This window comes from Phyllobates terribilis, unplaced genomic scaffold (genome assembly GCF_046119375.1).
Source record: "Phyllobates terribilis strain yellow unplaced genomic scaffold, ASM4611937v1 Scaffold_130__1_contigs__length_5004896, whole genome shotgun sequence".
Taxonomy (NCBI): domain Eukaryota; kingdom Metazoa; phylum Chordata; class Amphibia; order Anura; family Dendrobatidae; genus Phyllobates; species Phyllobates terribilis.
In genome coordinates this window covers 531,098-548,639 of record NW_027362890.1, presented here as the reverse complement: position 1 = coordinate 548,639, position 17,542 = coordinate 531,098, and the positions used below count along the sequence as shown (strand labels likewise).

Here is a 17,542-nt window from a genome sequence, read left to right as displayed (position 1 = left end):
TGGAATTGTTTTGAAAAGAGGAATGGTCAAAAATACCTTCATCCAGGAACTCATTAAAAGCTACAGGAAGCGACTAGAGGCTGTTATTTTTGCAAAAGGAGGATCTACTAAATATTAATGTCACTTTTCTGGCGAGGTGCCCATACTTATGCACCTGTCAAATTTTGTTTGAATGCAGATTGCACATTTTCTGTTAGTACAATAAACCTCATTTCAAGGCAGAAACATTACTGTGTCCAACAGTTATTACATATATCAAACTGAAATAGCTGTTGCAAAAACACCAATTTTTATTAAACATTAAGCATAAGATTAATAGGGGTGCCCAAACTTTTTCATATAACTGTATGAGACTGTAACACCCTGGTAGTCTATAAAAAAGATCTCCATTGTCTCTTCCAAATGTCCGATATCTAAATTTAAGACTCCTCAGCTCTGCACTATTATAAATATTTCTATTTAAATGTCTAATATTTCTTCTTGAATCACATCTGATAGAAAATATTGTCCTTTACATTTTTTACTGATGAAGACTGTTGAGTTTGATCATTTCAGTAGATGTGTTATTGTCTATACTCAGTTTTTGACTACAGCAGTTATTTCCCCCTAATACTCTGATTTAACCCCTTCCCGCAGACAGTTTTGTGTTCCTAATCAGGGACCATTTTTCAAATCTGACGTGTGTCACTTTACAGTGGGTACGGAAAGTATTCAGACCCCTTTAAATTTTTCACTCTTTGTTTTATTGCAGCCATTTGGTAAATTCTAAAAAGTTATTTTTTTCTCATTAAAGTACACTCTGCACCCCATCTTGACTGAAAAAAAACAGAAATGTAGACATTTTTGCAAATTTATTAAAAAAGAAAATATCACAGACCAAATGTGAATCATGAGCTCAAAGGAACTTCCCAAGGAGCTCAGAGAATTGTGGCAAGGCACAGATCTGGCCAAGGTTACAAAAGAAGTCTTCCAAGACCTGGCCTTCCAGCCAAACTGAGCAATCGTGGGAGAAGAGCCGTGGTGAGAGAGGTAAAGAAGAACCCCAATATCACTTTGCCTGAACTGTAGAGATGCAGTAGGGAGATGGGAGAAAGTTCCACAAAGTCAACTATCACTGCAGCCCTCCACCAGTCGGGCCTTTATGGCAGAATGGCCAACGGGACCCTCTCCTCAGTGCAAGACATATGAAAGCCCGCATAGAGTTTGCTAAAAAACACATGAAGGACTCCCAGACTATGAGAAATAAGATTCTCTGGTCTGATGAGACGAAGATAGAACTTTTTGGTGATAATTCTAAGTGGTATGTGTGGAGTAAACCAGGCACTGCTCATCACCTGCCCAATACAATCCCAACAGTGAAACATGGAGGTGGCAGCATCATGCTATGGGGGTGTTTTTCAGGTATAGGGACAGGACGACTGGTTGCAATTGAAGGAAACATGAATGCGGCCAAGTACAGAGATATTCTGGATGAAAACCTCTTCCAGAGTGCTCTGGACTTCAGACTTGGCCGAAGGCTCACCTTCCAGCAAGGCAATGACCCTAAGCACACAGGTAAAATAACAAAGAAGTGGCTTCAGAACAAGTCTGTGACCATTCTTGACTGGCCCAGCCAGAGCCCTGACCTAAACCCAATTGAGCATCTCTGGAGAGACCTGAAAATGGCTGTCCACCAACGTTCACCATCCAACCGGATGGAACTGGAGAGGATCTCACTGAAGTTACTGGTTCAAGGGCCGCTCTTGCTGCAGTGAGTCATTCTTCCCTGCTCTTCAGCATGAGCTGTCGCATCATGCCACCATTCATGCTCAAGAACACATGTTGCACAGATGGATTACAGCGTGGGACACTATGGATTCTTTACACTTGGGATAGATGAGGGATATGGTTGTTTTTTTATTTTTGTTTTTTTACAGGGGACAATGGCTTTGGGTATTAGGTGTTAGGTGAGTATATGTAACGGGGCCGGGTGGTGGAACCTCTGTGCCTTGGAACAAGGAGGGACCCTGAGGGGCAGGTGCTATTCTGGGGATGACTTTGTAGTAGAGCAGGTGGCTTCCACGGGTCAGATAGCTGGGACTGACCGGTGTAGCGGGTGGACACAACGGGTAGGAAGCAGTCTCTGGGTGAGTAGACGGGTGGTCACGGTACGTGACGGAAGAAGTCTCTTTAGCTGGCAGGCGGGTGGTCACGAGAAGTGACAGAAGAGCAGGTAAGAGTCTCTTGGCTGGCAGGCAGGTGGTCACGGCAAGTGACGGCTGAGCGGGTAAGAGTCTCTTGGCTGGCAGGCAGGTGGTCACGGGAAGTGACGGCAGAACGGGTAAGAGTCTCTTGACAGGCAGGCAGGCAGGTGGTCACGGCAAGTGACGGCTGAGCGGGTAAGAGTCTCTTGGCAGGCAGGCAGGTGGTCACGGCAAGTGATGGCTGAGCGGGTAAGAGTCTCTTGGCAGGCAGGTGGTCACGGCAAGTGATGGCTGAGCCTCCAGGAAGGCTAGCAGGTGGGTAGCAGGTGAGCGCTCCCAGGTGAGCAGGCTAGCAGGTACGGCAGGTAGCGGGCAGGTAACTGGCAGGTGCTTCCTGGTCCGCAGGTGGACTTGCCCATAGACAGACTGGCGGATGCAGGAGACAGATTGTCGGGCTGAAGAGACGACAAGCAGGCAGACAGGACTGGTAGTCAGGCTGGCAACGGGACCTGAGGGCTGAAGCAGAGGTGAGTATGCTTTGCAACAACTTTGCTCGGGCACCTCCATTTTGGAGGAGGTGCCTTATATATGGGAACTCCTCCGGCTATTGGCCGGGGACTCCTTAGGACGGCGCGCGCGGTCCCTTTAAGAGAGGGGGAGCGCGTGCCCTAAGCACAGTGCCCGGGAAGGAGCGCGCGCCGGCAGCAGCGAGGAAAGGAGCGCTGGAGGACACCGCGCGCTGAACAGGAAGGTGAGTGGGACGGCATCTCTGCCTAGCAGAGGGCAGAGACGCCGATGCTACAGTATAAATTTGCTTTTTTATTTTTGTTTTTTTGAACAGAGCATTGGCTTCAATGGATTAGGTGAGTATAACTGTCTTTTTATCTTTTAAATAAATGTGTTAAACATAGTGTGGGCTTTTATTTGTAATTGCTAAAATATATTTATTTCTGTATATTGTAATAGAGAACGTTTTATTAGATGCGATTGTTTAAAGAATATATCACAATATTCTTATAGGAAAATGTAGCGGTTTATCCTTGGATTGTTCATTATAAATGATTGCAGTAGTTACATAAAATAGGTGAAATAGTTACAAAGTGATTGTCTATTTGTCCATTATTAGCTTATTAGTTTAGATTCACCCATCTTTTCCAGGATGGGATCCTGGATGGTAGGTTGCGTCTGTCTGTGTCCAGCACGTGCTTCAGGATGACACCATGTGTCTGGGCCTTGTCAGCTGTTTCTTCAGCATGGGGATCCTACGACTGAGCTGTGTAGTGTATAGTGTTGAGCCACCCCCGTAGTGTTCGAGTTCGGTTCGGTTCGTCGAACACCCGTGTGTTCGCCGAACTGTTCGTCGAACTGTTCGTCGAACACCTTCGAACACCATTAAAACCAATGGCAGGCAAACAAAAACACATAGAAACACATAGAAAACACCTTCAAAGGTGTCCAAAAGCTGACAAACTGCTCAGAAGACACAACTAACACATGGAAAAGTGACAAGTACATATAGTCATGCGAAAAGAAAAGAGGTGGAGGAGTAAAAGGAGGGGGAGACACAGATATAGGCATGTCATGCCCTTCTAAAATCCAAAAAGTGAGAAGCCGACACGTTCAGTCCGCTCCTGCCCGTGCCACCTCCGTGTCGCCGGGTTTGTGCCAGAGCCGCGGTGAACCCTGACGGCCAGCCCCCCTCTCCCAATACTGGTGCCTGTCCGCTGGTGGGTCGAGCGAGCCCCCCTGTGGTGGAGGCAGCTCTAAGCTTTTTAATTTAAATTGTCTCTCTAATTTGAATGAATACACTTTAAATCCATTTACAAGGATCTATTGGAGGGCAAGTCTCATGCCAGCAGCCGCGTAATTCCAGCTCCAGTAGCGTCCACTAAAGCTGCTGCAGTTAAAAAGCTTTTATAAGGATCGAGCTCGGCTGTCCACCGCAAGGCATCCTACTGCCAGTCCCAGCCCCTATGCCTTGGGGTGCCTCCTGATGCTCTTCACTGAGTATCCCGTGGTCCCGAAGCATTTCCTTTGAAAAAATTAAGTGTCCAAACTACAGGTGGTGTAGCTTGCTTAACAGCCGGGATAATCCGCTGACTGGCAGACACTGCTACTAGGCACAAAGTATTTCCTGGACTAGATGCAGTTAAAAATTTGTAATTAGATACTCTCGTTGGATGCTGAGAAAGCATTCCATAGAGTCTCCTGGCACGCCATATATGATTCTCTTAAAAAGCTTGGGGTAGGGGTCTAGGGGACCCTTTTATAGCCAAAATCACGGCCCTGTATCACAATACGTCACCTAGGCTGAAGATAAATGGAACTGTAGCACCCTGAGGGCTCGGTTGCTACAGAGGTATTGCACCTCACCCAGAGGTGTGATATCTCACTCTCAGGTAAGGATGGAGTGTGGATCAGGACCCGACACCTGCATGCATTACACCACATTGCCGTGGGGCAGGGCGACCAATATGCCTCTGAGATGGGCACGACAGTCCCTGTCCCTGGCTGGAGTGGGGGGAGGGAACACTGAGGAAGGGGAACCCTGTAGTGCAGGAGCAGGGAGGAAGCAGTTCCTGGGTGCATTGAGAAGGGAGTATAAAAGGTGGGCACCATCTTAGTTCAGTGCAGAGAAGTCTGAGCAGAAGTGGCAGGGAGCAGGGGCTCTGCATGAGCTCTGCTCCGGAGGCGGGCCTAGTAACAGAGGCCCAGGCCTGGAAGAGGGAGAAGGAAGGAAGAGGAGCGGAGAAGGCTCCAGGAACGAGGAATGAAGGGATCCCAGGGGTGCGGACGGGCAAGTCGCCACCGCACGCCCGAATCCACCTGCGTGGAGGGGTCAGGCCAAAGGGGGAGACCGGTCCCCGAAACTAGTGGAGGCAGGAAACGACCCTCAGCTAGAAACCGGAGGCTGTGACATTTTATGTGGCGCAGCCCCTCGCTACACGCGCTAGGAAGGCACCACATAGGGTCAGGGAAACTGGCGCCAAGTTTACCAAGAGGAGGCCCGAGGCAGCCGGACAGAAGGGTTGGTAAGAAAGGCCAGACAAAGGACACACAAAGGGGGTCCTGTGAAGCGCTCCAAAGTTATCTGGGAGTTGTCTGAGCCCCTCACCTGGTGAGCACAGTACGACGTGGGCAGCCGTTACCTGCAGACGTGGTCTGGATAATAAGAACTGTGAGTAAAGGCCCTGGACTGCATCACTGACTCCGTGTCGTTACTGCTGCTGCCCTGCACCATCACCCCCATCCTCCGCATACACTGCCCTGAGGCTATACTCCTCCCGTGGGGAGTTATGCTACGCTCTGCTGCACCCACAACACCAGCCTCAGCGGTCTGCCCTGCAGCGGCGGTTCACTCTGACCGCAATCCACGGGTGGCGTAGTCGGTCATTTAAACATCAAAACCACATAAATAGTTCCGCCACTGGTTTGACCACCCTGAGCCACGGAACCGGGTCGCCGCCACGAAGACTACAACCACCAGCATCCACCAAAAAGGGTCCGGCTCCGGGTGTCCCAAGGCCCAGGGGGTGCATCAGAACATTTTCATCACCTTTCACAATCACCAATGGGACAAGGCAGGGATGTCCTCTGTCCCCTCTCTTATACATCCTAGTGACGGAGCACCTGCTCTCATCAATTCGCCATAACGCCAATATTAGGTGGATTGAGGTGGGAGGCACCGAGTACAAGTGCTCTCTATTTGCTCATGATGTCCTAGCATATATCACTCAATCACATATATCCATCCATGCTGTTATGGCTGAAATAGATCACTTTGTTACATGGTCAAATTTTAAAATCAATGCAGCGAAGTCTGAGGCCCTCGATGTCTCCCTCCCCAAATCCATATAGGATTCCATCCAGTCCAACTTTCCCTTTGCCTGGCCCTCACAGGGTATCAAATACTTAGGAATTCCTATTCATAGAGACCTCTCCCATCTATGTAATCTTAATTTTGGGCCCTTTATTGAACAACTCCATACAGACCACGGTTGGCAAGTTAGAACTGTAAGATTCACTACGTGAACCACTGGTGTTTTGTGGAAAAGCACATGTACACTGTGTTCTAAATTATTATGCAAAAAGTGTTTAGGAGTGATAAGGGAAGAATTTGTTTGTTTGTCAGTTAAACTCATTGATGGTGATGTGTGTCAGGGCTCTTTATATCACTGTAAGCAATTGCAGACACCTGTGCTAATTAGTTTGGCAGGTGTGTCCAATGAAAGGCAAGACTACTTAAGAAGGCTGTCTCACATTATTAAGCAGCCTACATTTTCTGCCAAAATGGGAAAGAAAAAGGATGTGTCGGCTGCTGAGAAGCAACAAATTGTGGAGTGTTTAGGTCAAGGCATGACTACAATCAACATTGTGCGATGATCAGGATGAAGTGTCTTGGCAATCAAGAAGTATGTAGCTGATTCACAGTACACACGTGTGCGTGCTGATAAGGGCAAATTGAGGACTCTTTCCTACAGGCAATTACGTCAGGTTAAAAGAGCAGCGGCAAAAAAGCCTTGTCATAGCAGCAGACAAGTTTTTGAAGCTGCTGGTGCCTCCAACGTCCCCCGAACAACAAGATGCAGGGTCCTTCAGAGGTTTGCAGCTGTGCATACGCCATCCTGTCGACCTCCTCTATCCACTTCACACAAGCAGAAACGGCTCCAGTGGGCCAAACATTACATGAAGACTGATTTCAAAACTGTTTTGTTCACGGATGAGTGCCGTGCAGCGCTCGATGGTCCAGATGGATGGAGTGGAGGATGGCTGGTTGATGGACACCCCACGCAAACACGGCTACAGCGCCAACAAGGAGGAGGTGGAGTAATGTTTTGGGCTGGAATCATGGGGAGAGAGATTGTTTGCCCCTTTAGGATCCCTGAAGGCGCTAAAGATGAACTCCATAATGTGTGTGGATTTTCTCAAACAGCACTTCCTGCCATGGTTCAAGAAGAAGAACCGTGTATTTCACAGCAAGATCATTTTTTTGCATGATAATGCACCATCTCATGCTGCACATAAAACATCTGCATCTCTGGCTGATATGGGCATAAAAGGGGACAAACTTATGGTGTGACCCCCATGCTCCCCTGACCTCTACCCCATTCAGAACCTCTGGAGCATCATCAAAAGGAGTGTCTATGATGGCGGGAGGCAGTTCACATCTAAGCAACAGCTCTGGGAGGGTATTCTGTCCTCATGCAAAACAATTGAAGCAGAAACCATCCAAAACCTGACAAATTCAATGGACGAGAGAGTTCAGAAGCTCCTTTCGAACAAGGGGTCCTATGTGAAAATGTAACATCACCTAGAATAAAGTTTTGAGTTGAAAACTGTTTGATTTCAGTTTCTAATAACCTGCTAATGGTTATAATTTCAAAAATGACCATTTTTTTGGTCTTTATTAAAATGAAAAGGTTGATCGAAAAGTTTGGGGGATCTAAGAGTGTGGCAACCCAGTAGTCATGATTACTTTGAATTCTGACAATATGAGGGTCATGTTGCAGGTAGTGCAGCAAGAAGGCACTTATGTGTCTTGCGCATCTCGGAGCCCCAAAATTATTTTCCGGGCTAGATGCAGCTAAAAATTATTATTAATTTTAAATCTGGTGGAGCTTAGTATAGATGGCCTAATAGGATCACTGCTGCACACTGCTACAAAGCCCAAATTATTTTCCAGTCAAGATACAGATAAACATGATTAGTAATTTTAAATCTGGTGGAGCTTATTATAGATGGCCTAATAGAATCAGTGCTGCACACTGCTACAAAGCCCAAATTATTTTTCCAGCCAAGATACAGATAAACATGATTAGTAATTTGAAAGCTTAAAACGGTTGGTAGGGTGATTTTAACCAATCATCAAGCTTTTACTCTCCCCAGGATGACACAGGGGTAGAAAAGTCGTTTCGGATCCATGATTTGTTCATCTTTATGAACGTGAGTCTGTCTACATTATCAGTGGAGAGCCGCGTGCGCTTATCTGTCAGCACACCACCAGCAGCGCTGAACACACGTTCAGACAGAACGCTGGCTGCGGGGCATGACAAGATCTCCAAGGCGTAAGTGGCTAGCTCCGGCCATTTATCCAGATTGGAAGCCCAAAAAGAGCAAGGGTCCAGTGACACAGTCATGGCTTCAATGTTTACTTGGAGATACTCCTGTACCATCGTCTCTAGGCGTTGACTATGTGTCAGACTTCTTGTCTCCTGTGGCCTTGCAAAGGATGGGCTAAAAAAGTGGTGAAATGATTCCGCAAGATTGATGTTACCAGCAGATACTGTGGTTCTGTTACGGTTTGAGTGCTGAACACTTGACGGTCCCACGGTTGGCAAGTTGGAACTGTGAGATTCACTACGTGCACCACTGGTGTTTTGTGGAAAAGCACATGTAAGATTCTGCAACAGTCTCTGCTGATACTCCTGCATGCGTGCATCCCTTTCTATGGCAGAAATAATTTCTGCAAATTTACTTTTGTACCGGGGATCTAACAGTGTGGCAACCCAGTAGTCAGGATTATTTCTAATTCTCACAATTCGAGGGTCATGTTGCAGGTAGTGCAGCAAGAAGGCACTCATGTGTGTTGTGCATCCAGGAGCACCAAGTCCCTGTTGTGTTTGTGGCGAGGTAACAATCATGCTTCCTTCCTCTGTCCTCTCCCCCCAACCTCGCACAACAGAAATGTGATCAAGGTCTCCCTCATCTGATGAGCCTTCCATCAGTTCGTCCTCCACTTCTTCCTGGGCTCCTGCACCTTCCTCACTAGTTTGGCTGCTACCATGCGCCCTGGTAAAACCATCTCCCCCACCCTCACATGCCTGCCGCCTTGGTGCTGCCGACCGTCTGGACCCTGCAGATGTTAGCCCTTCCGCATACAACTCCTCCTCCTCTACTTCCTCCACCTCCTCTTGTGCCACCACCTGACTCCGAATTCTGTTTAACATGTGCTCCAGCATGTAAATCACCGGAATAGTCATGCTGATAATGGCATCGTCAGCACTAAACATCTTCGTCGCCATTTCAAAACTGTGCAGAAGGGTGCATAGGTCCCTGATCTGAGACCACTCCTCCAGCGTGATTTGCCCCACCTCTGGATCTCGTTGGCCCAGGCTATACGTCAGAACGTATTGCACCAGGGCTTGTCGGTGCTGCCACAGTCGCTGCAACATGTGCAGAGTTGAATTCCACCTGGTAGGCACATCGCATTTTAGCCGGTGAAGTGGCAGGCCCAACGACTTCTGTAGAGATGTAAGTCGCTGAGCTGTGGGATGCGAACGGCGGAAGTGAGCACACAGCGACCGTGCCCTCTGCAGAAGGCCATCTAGTCTGGGATAGTGGGCTAAAAATTGCTGGACAACCAGGTTCAACACGTGAGCCATACAAGGCACGTGTGTGACATTGCCCCGGCGAAGGGCCGCACCCAGGTTTGCAGCATTGTCGCACACGGCCTTCCCTGGTTTCAGGTCCAGTGGAGACAACCATTCATGAAATTGGTTCTCCAGAGCTGACCACAACTCCTCAGCTGTGTGACTCACATTTCCCAGACATTTCAAAGTAAAAACCGCCTGATGACGTTGAGCCCTACTGCCAGCATAGTAAGGAGGTGTGCAGGATCCCTTCTGCGCGATTAGAAAGCTCGTGGCATGACCAGACAGGCTTTGGGTGCAGGTGGAAGACCGAGAGGAGGTTGAGGAGGCAGAAGCAGTGGAGGAACTTTGACATAAAGAGGATTGACGCACAACTCGTGGGGACGGCAAGACTTGGACAGCAGCCCCTTGTCCTGCTGTCACCATACTTACCCAGTGCCCAGTCAGCGACATGTAACGCCCCTGTCCATGCCTACTCGTCCAAGTGTCTGTGGTGAAATGCACCCTGTCACACACAGAGTTTCTCAAAGAAGCGGTGATGTTGTGTGCGACATGCTGGTGGAGCGCAGGCACACCTTTCTTTGAGAAGTAGTGCCGACTGGGCATCTGGTACTGGGGCACTGCGACGGACATAAGGTCTCGAAAATCCTCTGTGTCCACCAGGCGGAAAGGCAGCATTTCTGTAGCCAAGAGCTTGCAGATGGTGAAATTCAACCTCTTAGCTTTCTCATGGCTAGGAGGAAATGGTCTTTTACTTGTCCACATCTGAGGGACCGAGGGCTGGCTATTGTGCTTAGACAGGGTTGATAAGGGTGTCCCCGGCAAACTGCCGGTCTGTGAGGAAGATGCAGGCGGACATGTTAGGTTGCCTTGATCCAAACGTGGTGCTATCGATGTCGGACAGCGCTCAACACCAGCTGGTGTTACCACCTCCAAAGAAAATGATGACCTGCCAATCACGCTGGCTGTTGCGGGTAAAGAGGTGGCAGGTCTGCGCCCCAAAACAGGTGTGACTGCTGTCCCCCCAGTCACAGAGGATGAAGAGGCCGCGGATGCACAAGATATGGCAGACGGTGGTTGGCCCGGCCGGCTAGGCCGCATTGTAGCACACTGAGCTTTCCACTGTAACTTATGCTTCATGTCCATGTGCCGGTTCATGCATGAAGTACTCAAACTATGTATTTTTTGGCCTCTACTTAGCTTTTGCTGACAAATGTTACAGATAACACGAGTTGGGTCATCTTTATCGATCTGAAAAAATGCCCAGGCTATGCAAGGCTTAGCACCCATGCGACCTGAAGAGCCACCACGACTTGTGGTGAGAGGCAGAGTTGTGTTTGAGGATGCAGTTGTTGACGTGCTTCCAGTACTACGTCTCTGTCCAGGAAGGCGCAACCTGACCTCGTCGTCACTAGCATCTTCCTCCACCTCCTCTGCTGACCTCATCTCTTGGCTGACTGTGGGTTGACAGTAAGTGGGATCTCCAACCTCATCATCATCACCCTGTGCGTTATCACACCCGTCGTCCTCAGAGCCAACCTGTTCCTGCCCTGACAAAAAACTAAAGTTGTCTCTCCAATCAGGTATTTGAGTCTCATCATCGTCTTCCTCATTGTCTCCACCAACAGGAGTTACAGTTTGGGAATGAGGGTCTAGATTATGGTCAGAACCTTCTGCGTCTGGTCCTGGATCCGACTCATAAAGATTCTGGGCATCAGTGCAGATCATTTCCTCGTCTGGATTCACAGAAGCGCTGGAGTCGACCTCTGATTCCCAGGCTATAGTATGAGTAAACAGCTCTGCAGACTCAACCATCTGTTCTACCTCATACTCAGACGGGCAGCTGGAGATTTGGGAGCTGTGAGGAAGCAAGTGCGATTGGGGTGACACCTTTGAGGACTGGAGTATTTGTGATGTTGAAGTTGATGTGGAGGAGAGCCCACTTAAAGGAGCACTTGATATCCGTTGAAGCACCTGCTGTTTTTGTGCCTCATCTGGAATTTGTAGCGATTGGCGTGGCCGTAAGAAAGGGATCTTATCACATTGTCCGCTAAAAGAAGTAGACATTTTAGTTTGGCTGGAAGATGGTCTTTCTTCTGAAGATGTTACTGTTGCTTTAACACCTACCCCACGGACACAACCTTTTTTCCCCTTCCCAACACGCCTATTCCCCTTTCCACCAGCAGCAGGCCTTTTTCCACTCATTTTGGTGGTTAACTAATTCACAACTCTGGAGTTGTTTGCACAAAAAAACAATGGATGGGAACCGAGCAGAGCTGAGTGGCCAAACTGTGGTATTAGGCCAAAACTATTGGCTGGGTTAGATGCAGAAAAAAATTATATTCAATTTGCAACCTGATGGAGGTCAGTATAGATGGACTAATAGAACAAGTCCCACACACAGCTAGAAGCCCAAATATTTTTTCAGAGGTAGATGCAGAAAAAAATTGTATTCAGTTTGCAACCTGATGGAGGTCAGTATAGATGGACTAATAGAACAAGTCCTACACACAGCTAGAAGCCCAAATATTTTTTCAGAGGTAGATGCAGAAAAAAAATATATTCAGTTTGCAACCTGATGGAGGTCAGTATAGATGGACTAATAGAACAAGTCCCACACACAGCTAGAAGGCCAAATATTTTTTCAGAGGTAGATGCAGATAAAAATTATTTTTAATTTGCAACCTGATGGAGGTCAGTATAGATGGACTAATAGAGAAAGTCCCACACACTGCTAGAAGGCCAAATATTTTTTCAGAGCTAGATGCAGAAAAAAATTATATTCAGTTTGCAACCTGATGGAGGTCAGTATAGATGGACTAATAGAACAAGTCCCACACACTGCTAGAAGGCCAAATATTTTTTCAGAGCTAGATGCAGAAAAAAATTATATTCAGTTTGCAACCTGATGGAGGTCAGTATAGATGGACTAATAGAACAAGTCCCACACACAGCTAGAAGCCCAAATACTTTTTCAGAGGTAGATGCAGAAAAAAATTATATTCAGTTTGCAACCTGATGGAGTTCTGTATAGATGGATTAATAGAACAAGTCCCACACACAGCTAGAAGCCCAATATTTTTTCAGAGGTAGATGCAGAAAAAAAATATATTCAGTTTGCAACCTGATGGAGGTCAGTATAGATGGACTAATAGAGAAAGTCCCACACACTGCTAGAAGGCCAAATATTTTTTCAGAGCTAGATGCAGATATAAATTATTTTTAATTTGCAACCTGATGGAGGTCAGTATAGATGGACTAATAGAGAAAGTCCCACACACAGCTAGAAGGCCAAATATTTTTTCAGAGCTAGATGCAGAAAAAAATTATATTCAGTTTGCAACCTGATGGAGGTCAGTATAGATGGACTAATAGAACAAGTCCCACACACAGCTAGAAGCCCAAATATTTTTTCAGAGGTAGATGCAGAAAAAAATGATATTCAGTTTGCAACCTGATGGAGGTCTGTATAGATGGATTAATAGAACAAGTCCCACACACAGCTAGAAGCCCAATATTTTTTCAGAGCTAGATGCAGATATAAATTATTTTTAATTTGCAACCTGATGGAGGTCAGTATAGATGGACTAATAGAGAAAGTCCCACACACAGCTAGAAGGCCAAATATTTTTTCAGAGCTAGATGCAGAAAAAAATTATATTCAGTTTGCAACCTGATGGAGGTCAGTATAGATGGACTAATAGAACAAGTCCCACACACAGCTAGAAGCCCAAATGTTTTTTCAGAGGTAGATGCAGAAAAAAATTATATTCAGTTTGCAACCTGATGGAGGTCTGTATAGATGGATTAATAGAACAAGTCCCACACACAGCTAGAAGCCCAATATTTTTTCAGAGCTAGATGCAGATATAAATTATTTTTAATTTGCAACCTGATGGAGGTCAGTATAGATGGACTAATAGAGAAAGTCCCACACACTGCTAGAAGGCCAAATATTTTTTCAGAGCTAGATGCAGAAAAAAATTATATTCAGTTTGCAACCTGATGGAGGTCAGTATAGATGGACTAATAGAACAAGTCCCACACACAGCTAGAAGCCCAAATATTTTTTCAGAGGTAGATGCAGAAAAAAATTATATTCAGTTTGCAACCTGATGGAGGTCTGTATAGATGGATTAATAGAACAAGTCCCACACACAGCTAGAAGCCCAATATTTTTTCAGAGGTAGATGCAGAAAAAAAATATATTCAGTTTGCAACCTGATGGAGGTCAGTATAGATGGACTAATAGAGAAAGTCCCACACACTGCTAGAAGGCCAAATATTTTTTCAGAGCTAGATGCAGACAAAAAATTATTTTTAATTTGCAACCTGATGGAGGTCAGTATAGATGGACTAATAGAGAAAGTCCCACACACTGCTAGAAGGCCAAATATTTTTTCAGAGCTAGATGCAGATATAAATTATTTTTAATTTGCAACCTGATGGAGGTCAGTATAGATGGACTAATAGAGAAAGTCCCACACACTGCTAGAAGGCCAAATATTTTTTCAGAGCTAGATGCAGAAAAAAATTATATTCAGTTTGCAACCTGATGGAGGTCAGTATAGATGGACTAATAGAACAAGTCCCACACACAGCTAGAAGGCCAAATATTTTTTCAGAGGTAGATTCAGATAAAAATTATTTTTAATTTGCAGCCTGATGGAAGTCAGTATAGATGGACTAATAGAGAAAGTCCCACACACAGCTAGAAGGCCAAATATTTTTTCAGAGCTAGATGCAGACAAAAAATTATTTTTAATTTGCAACCTGATGGAGGTCAGTATAGATGGACTAATAGAGAAAGTCCCACACACTGCTAGAAGGCCAAATATTTTTTCAGAGCTAGATGCAGATAAAAATTATTTTTAATTTGCAACCTAATGGAGGTCAGTATAGATGGACTAATAGAGAAAGTCCCACACACTGCTAGAAGGCCAAATATTTTTTCAGAGCTAGATGTAGATAAAAATTATATTCAGTTTGCAACCTGATGGAGGTCAGTATAGATGGACTAATAGAACAAGTCCCACACACAGCTAGAAGCCCAAATATTTTTTCAGAGGTAGATGCAGATAAAAATTATTTTTAATTTGCAACCTGATGGAGGTCAGTATAGATGGACTAATAGAGAAAGTCCCACATACTTCTAGAAGGCCAAATATTTTTTCAGAGCTAGATGCAGACAAAAAATTATTTTGAATTTGCAGCGTGATGGAGGTCAGTATAGATGGACTAATAGATAAAAAGTCCCACACACTGCTAGAAGCCCAATATTTTTTCAGAGGTAGATGCAGAAAAAAAATATATTCAGTTTGCAACCTGATGGAGGTCAGTGTAGATGGACTAATAGAGAAAGTCCCACACACAGCTAGAAGCCCAAATATTTTTTCAGAGGTAGATGCAGATAAAAATTATTTTTAATTTGCAACTTGATGGAGGTCAGTATAGATGGACTAATAGAGAAAGTCCCACACACTGCTAGAAGGCCAAATATTTTTTCAGAGCTAGATGCAGACAAAAAATTATTTTGAATTTGCAGCGTGATGGAGGTCAGTATAGATGGACTAATAGAACAAGTCCCACACACTGCTAGAAGGCCAAATATTTTTTCAGAGCTAGATGCAGAAAAAAGTTATATTCAGTTTGCAACCTGATAGAGGTCAGTATAGATGGACTAATAGAACAAGTCCCACACACTGCTAGAAGCCAAAATACTTTTTCAGAGGTAGATGCAGAAAAAAATTATATTCAATTTGCAACCTGATGGAGGTCAGTATAGATGGACTAATAGAATGATGCTATGCCCAAAAGATTTTACTTCACTAGGTGCAGTAAAAAAATTGGTATTCTATACACAGGTGGTATATCTTGCAACACAGATAGGCTACTCCACTGACTAACACACTCTGCAATAGGCCAAAAAGGATTAGCTTTGCTAGATTCAGCCAAATGCTGTGAAAAAAACTTGCACAGCACTGGCACAGACCTGCCTGGCAAAAACTGATAGGAACTGATGTAACTTAGTCCTGAAAAGGACTGCAATTACAATTAGTCTTTACTCCCACAACCTATCTATTTAAGAGCACAGACCTGCCTGATAAAAGTCGTAGGAAATGCTGTAACCTAGTCCTTAAAAGGACTGCAATCACAACTATTCCCTACTCCCAAGCTATCTGTAGATTTGTGCGAAAATTGGCTTGAAATTAACAAGGTATAGCGCACACAGCAACAGCGGTGCCGTCTAACACGCAGCTGCAGCAGTGAGAAAATGGTGGCGACGGGGAAAATGGCTTGGTCTTATAGGGCAAGGACATGTGACATACACTGCCAATGACACATGCCCTTGCTTGTGTGAAAAAAAGCACTTCGCTCCGTGTGTGCGCTGCTGATAGGCTGACAGATTGCACCTCCCCACTGTAAATGCGGGAAAGAGAAAAAAAAATGGAGATCTTCATTATTCCTGCAGAGATCCATCCCCTGCCCCTCCCCCCACCCCGCTGTACACTCAAACTGCGTATTAACATTAATTTTCATCATTACTGAGAAAAAATCCAGTTATGATTTTGGTGCACGAACAATTATCGAACATAACCTCGAACAGCCGAATTTTTCTCAAATCGTTCGTGTTCGCCGAACGGCTCGAACACCGCCCAAAACAGCTCGAATTTGAGATTGGCGAACAGTTCGAGTCGAACAAAGCTCATCTCTAGTAGTGTAGAATGGAAAGAGAGCCGCTCCCTATGTCTTACAGGGGTTATATAGGCCCCTCATAGCATCTGCTCTTTATATATGGCACTAAGTTACACTGAACTAAGATTAGCACTTTGTGATGTCAGCAAAAGATCCTTGCACGATGGTTGATGCAATCTTATGCAATGTATGGATACAGAATAAAAATGAATATCCATATTTAATATTTAACACTAATAAAGGATTTTTTTCTGGCTGTTTTTTTCAAAACTTACTATGGGGTTACAAATGGGGGCATCTTATAGGTGCCTCTCCATTACTAACTCCTGGGCTTCATGTCAGCTACCAATACAAGGCAGACATCAACCGCAACCAAGTTACCCCATTTGCCACCGCACAAGGGCAAGTGGGAAGAGCAAGGCTTAGCACCAAAATTGGCACATTTTATTGATGCCCCATTTCTGGGGCAGCTGAGAGCTGATCCTATTAGCCTCGGGGGAGGAAGGAGGGGGCAGGATCTATGGCTCCTTACCTGGCTAGTAATATCAGCCCACAGCTGTCTGTTTAGCCTTTGCTGGTTAGAATTTCTAGGAGGACCCTACATCAATTTTTTTCTGGGGTTCCTCTGTAATCTAGCTAGTAAATGCTAATCAAACAGCTGTGGGCTGTTATTAATAGCCAGGGAACATTTTTGGCTACTGGCCCCTTCCCTGGCTAGTAATATCAGCCGCCAGTGGTTGGCTTTCCCTCTGCTGGTTATAAAAATGACGCTGGAGCCCACGTCATCTTTTTTTTATTTAAAGGGAATCTGTCACCCCCTGGGAGTTATCTGACCTCTAATATGGGCATCCAGGTTATAGAAATGTAAATCTATACTTATCTGTATGTCCCATATCAGAGCTCTGATAGCAAAGAAATATATTTTTATTAAATCATTTTCCTGAGCTTGGGCCCTGTGACGTACAGGGGCGGGCAGGGGAGGAGGGGAATATTTAAATTAGGCATATGGCCGGGCATTTCTTGGCGTCCCCTGATGCCATGCTCAGGAAAACTGATTTAATAAAAGGATATTTCTCTGCTATCAGACCTCTGATATGGGACATACAGGTAAGTATAGATTTACATTTCTATAACCTGTATGCCCATATTAGAGGTCTGATAACTCCCAGGGGGTGACAGATTCCCTTTAATTCTTCATTTTACACTGGATTTACTCAGCTGGGGCTGAATACAACTCCCATCATTGACAAGGGACAATGATGAGAGTTGGTTTCAGCAGCCAGCGCTTGGTAT

General features: G+C 45.5%; 1 pseudogene; it reads left to right on the top strand.

The window, feature by feature from the left end:
- Nucleotides 1–17,542, top strand: part of LOC141203905 (uncharacterized) — a 141,697-nt pseudogene that overhangs the window by 119,037 nt on the left and 5,118 nt on the right.